General features: G+C 44.9%; 1 protein-coding gene across 2 annotated transcripts in view; it reads left to right on the top strand.

Moving 5' to 3' along the window:
- rerg (RAS-like, estrogen-regulated, growth inhibitor) overlaps nt 1–5000 on the top strand; it is a 20396-nt gene that overhangs the window by 7168 nt on the left and 8228 nt on the right. The gene's annotated exons all lie outside the window — the stretch shown is intronic.

The raw sequence follows: 5000 nt of genomic DNA, 5'->3' as shown, positions 1-5000 counted from the left end.
TAGTCAACATTGGAGGTTTGAATGGTAGAAAATGTCTAGAGCAGTTGATGTCTATCATTGTTATCGTGAATTTGAATGGCGGCCATTTTCTCTTCTGAATGATGTCGATAATGAAGTGAATGTGAACGGCGGCCATTTTCTCTTCTAAATGATGTCGATAATGAAGTGAATGTGAACGGCGGCCATTTTCTCTTCTAAATGATGTCGATAATGAAGTGAATGTGAACGGCGGCCATTTTCTCTTCTGAATGATGTCGATAATGAAGTGAATGTGAACGGCGGCCATTTTCTCTTCTAAATGATGTCGATAATTAAGTGAACGTGAACGGCGGCCATTTTCTCTTCTAAATGATGTCGATAATTAAGTGAACGTGAACGGCGGCCATTTTCTCTTCTGAATGATGTCGATGATGAAGTGAACGTGAATGGCGGCCATTTTCTCTTCTGAATGATGTCGATAATGAAGTGAATTTGAATGGCGGCCATTTTCTCTTCTGAATGATGTCGATAATGAAGTGAATGTGAACGGCGGCCATTTTCTCTTCTAAATGATGTCGATAATTAAGTGAACGTGAACGGCGGCCATTTTCTCTTCTGAATGATGTCCATAATGAAGTGAATGTGAACGGCGGCCATTTTCTCTTCTGAATGATGTCGATGATGAAGTGAATGTGAATGGCGGCCATTTTCTCTTCTGAATGATGTCGATGATGAGGTGAATGTGAACGGCGGCCCTTTTCTCTTCTGAATGATGTCAATAATGAAGTGAACGGCGGCCATTTTCTCTTCTGAATGATGTCGATGATGAGGTGAATGTGAACGGCGGCCATTTTCTCTTCTGAATGATGTCGATGATGAGGTGAATGTGAACGGCGGCCATTTTCTCTTCTGAATGATGTCAATAATGAAGTGAATGTGAACGGCGGCCATTTTCTCTTCTGAATGATGTCGATGATGAGGTGAATGTGAACGGCGGCCATTTTCTCTTATGAATAATGTCAATAATGAAGTGAACGGCGGCCATTTTCTCTTCTAAATGATGTTGATAATGAAGTGAATGTGAACGGCGGCCATTTTCTCTTATGAATAATGTCAATAATGAAGTGAACGGCGGCCATTTTCTCTTCTGAATGATGTCGATGATGAGGTGAATGTGAACGGCGGCCATTTTCTCTTCTAAATGATGTCGATAATGAAGTGAATCTGAACGGCGGCCATTTTCTCTTCTGAATGATGTCGATAATGAAGTGAATGTGAACGGCGGCCATTTTCTCTTCTGAATGATGTCCATAATGAAGTGAATGTGAACGGCGGCCATTTTCTCTTCGGAATGATGTCGATAATGAAGTGAACGGCGGCCATTTTCTCTTCTAAATGATGTCGATAATGAAGTGAACGTGAACGGCGGCCATTTTCTCTTCTGAAAGATGTCGATAATGAAACACACACACACGTGTGCAGATATGATGAGCGTGTGTGTAAGGCAGAACGTGCGTGAGAGAGCGTCCGCCGCTGAAAGGGCTTCTGGGAAGCTTCAGAGGAAGCTGAGAACATCATGGCCGCTGGAGGAGCTTCACTGAGGCACTGATCGATCTCTGAGACTCCTCCTCTGCGGCTCGAATTGATCTCTCAGGCATGCTGGGATTGATGCAGTCCTTCCGTCCTGTGTTTCGGGCGGTGGACCTGAGATCTGAGTCGGCGGAAATCTGCTCCAAATGCATCCAGATCATCCTCATCCATCATCATCACCATCATCATCATCATCATCACCATCATCATCATCACCACATCTGTCCACTGATGAGGAGGAGGCCTGTGTTTGTCTAATGACATCAGCAACAGACCCGAGAACATGACGACTGGTGTGTGTGTGTGTGTGTGTGTGTGTGTGTGTGTGTGTGTGTGTGTGTGTGTGTGTGTGTGTGTGTATATACAGTGTGTGTGTGTTCTGTTACACCCCTCGGGATCAGAGAGACAGATAGATAGACAGACGGACAGATAGACAGATAGATAGACAGACAGACAGACAGACAGACAAATGGATAGATAGACAGACGGATAGACAGACAGACAGACGGACAGGCAGACAGACAGATGGATAGACAGACAGACAGACAGACAGATGGATAGACAGACAGACAGACAGATAGATAGACAGATGGATAGATAGACAGACAGATAGACAGACAGACAGATGGATAGACAGACAGACGTTCAGACAGACAGACAGATGGATAGGCAGACAGACAGGCATACAGACAGACGGATAGACAGACAGACAGGCATACAGACAGACGGATAGACAGACAGATAGACAGACAGACACAGACGGATAGACAGACAGATGGATAGATAGACAGACAGACAGATGAATAGACAGACAGACGGATAGACAGACAGATGGATAGACAGACGGACAGACAGATAGACAGACAGATGGATAGACAGACAGACACAGACGGATAGACAGACAGACATACAGATGGACAGACAGACAGACAGATGAATAGACAGACAGACGGATAGACAGACAGACACAGACGGATAGACAGACATACAGACAGACAGATGGATAGACAGACAGACAGACAGACAGACAGATAGACAGATAGACAGACACATACGGATAGACAGACAGATGGATAGATAGACAGACAGATGAATAGACAGACAGACGGATAGATAGACAGACAGACAGACAGACAGACAGACAGACGGATAGACAGACAGACAGGCATACAGACAGACGGATAGACAGACAGACAGACAGGCAGACAGACAGATGGATAGACAGACAGACAGACAGATAGATAGACAGACAGACACAGACGGATAGACAGACAGATGGATAGACAGACAGACGGATAGACAGACAGGCAGACAGACAGATGGATAGACAGACAGACAGATGATAGACAGACAGACAGATAGACAGACAGACACAGACGGACAGACAGACAGATAGACGGATAGACAGACAGACAGACAGATGGATAGACAGACAGATGATAGACAGACAGATGGATAGACAGACAGACAGACAGACAGACAGATAGACAGACAGACAGATAGACAGACACAGACGGATAGACAGACATACGGATAGACAGACAGATGGATAGAAAGACAGACAGACAGATGAATAGACAGACAGACGGATAGACAGACAGACAGATGGATAGACAGACAGACAGATAGACAGACAGACGGATAGACAGACAGACAGACAGATGGAAAGACAGACAGACAGATAGACAGACACAGACGGATAGACAGACATACGGATAGACAGACAGATGGATAGATAGACAGACAGATGAATAGACAGACAGACGGATAGACAGACAGACAGACGGATAGACAGACAGACAGGCATACAGACAGACGGATAGACAGACAGACAGGCATACAGACAGATGGATAGACAGACAGATAGACAGACAGACACAGACGGATAGACAGACAGATGGATAGATAGACAGACAGACAGATGAATAGACAGACAGACGGATAGACAGACAGACAGACAGACGGATAGACAGACAGACAGGCATACAGACAGACGGATAGACAGACAGACAGGCATACAGACAGATGGATAGACAGACAGATGATAGACAGACAGACAGATAGACAGACAGACACAGACGGATAGACAGACAGATGGATAAACAGACAGACAGATAGACAGACAGACACAGACGGATAGACAGACAGATGGATAGATAGATAGACAGACAGACAGATGAATAGACAGACAGACGGATAGACAGACAGATGGATAGATAGACAGACAGACAGATGAATAGACAGACAGACAGACAGACAGGCTATTTGCTGGTCAGAGCCGCTCAGGTGCTGTGTCGTTACTCATTGTTGTGCTGGACAGGAGGTTAATGGAGGAGGAAGATGAACGGCACAATCAGAGCAGAGACCAACAGCAGCGAATCTGTGCTGGAGATTCTGCATACACACACTACAGGACAAACACACACACACACGGGGAGACGTTTAACACACACACTACAGGCCAAACACACACACGGCTCAGCTCGAGCTCTACAGTGAAGAGAAAACACCCAAAACACACATTTAAGTCTGTAGATTTCAATCCTTAAAGGCGGTGAGTTTGAGTCAGAAATCTCCACAGTTTTATGCATATCTATATTCTGAAGGTTTGTTGATTTATCATTCCTACTGGAAAACAAGACCCTAACTGAGGAAGAGCCGAGCGTGAAGGGTGGATTGTGCTGGTCCTGCAGTGAGCCGGCCTCATCCATCATCATCAGCAGATGCTTCATCAGGACTCAGATAGGGAGCAGGGGAAGGGGTTTGTGAACACCAGGGCCCTTTAAGTGGATCCAGATGAAATCTGAGAGGCTTTACGCAAGACTCCGGAGGAAGTGGATTCAGGGATTCAGGGATTCACGCTCACGCGTTTGTCTCCGTGTGAAGCGGATGGTCTCTGGACTTCTGTTCAAACTGCAGGATGAGCGTCAGAGAGGACCTGAGTGAGGCCACCCGCTCCCACATGCTCATTATCTCAGCACACGCGTGTTCCTCCAACACGCCAAAGCATTCACTCAACACATCTGCTCATGATCCAGTGGAGGCTTGTTTAAAGCAGAACGGCTGAAGACAATCAAGTCTTGCATTTCTCAGGATTTGTGACGGAAAACTCGCTCAAATCCTCACGCTTGCCCATTTCCTGCTTCTAACACATCAACTCTGAGGACGAAATGTTCACTTGCTGCCTAATATATCCCACCCACACTGCAAAAAATGCTTTTCTTACTTAGTATTTTTGTCGTTTTCAGTCCAAATATCTAAAAAAATCTTACATTTAGAAGCATTAACTAGACAAGCAAAAATTTTGGGGGGAAAATAACTAAAAATGAAGGAAATAAGCAAAATAATATCCTAAACAAGATTATTTTGCTTACCCCATTGGCAGATTATTTTGCTTATTTAAGGCAAAAACTCCCTTCATTTTGAGTTAT

Source organism: Gobio gobio, assembly GCF_949357685.1.
Source record: "Gobio gobio genome assembly, chromosome: 5".
Lineage (NCBI taxonomy): Eukaryota > Metazoa > Chordata > Actinopteri > Cypriniformes > Gobionidae > Gobio > Gobio gobio.
The sequence above is the reverse complement of the archived record's forward strand: the minus strand, read 5'-3'. Positions and strand labels throughout refer to the sequence as shown.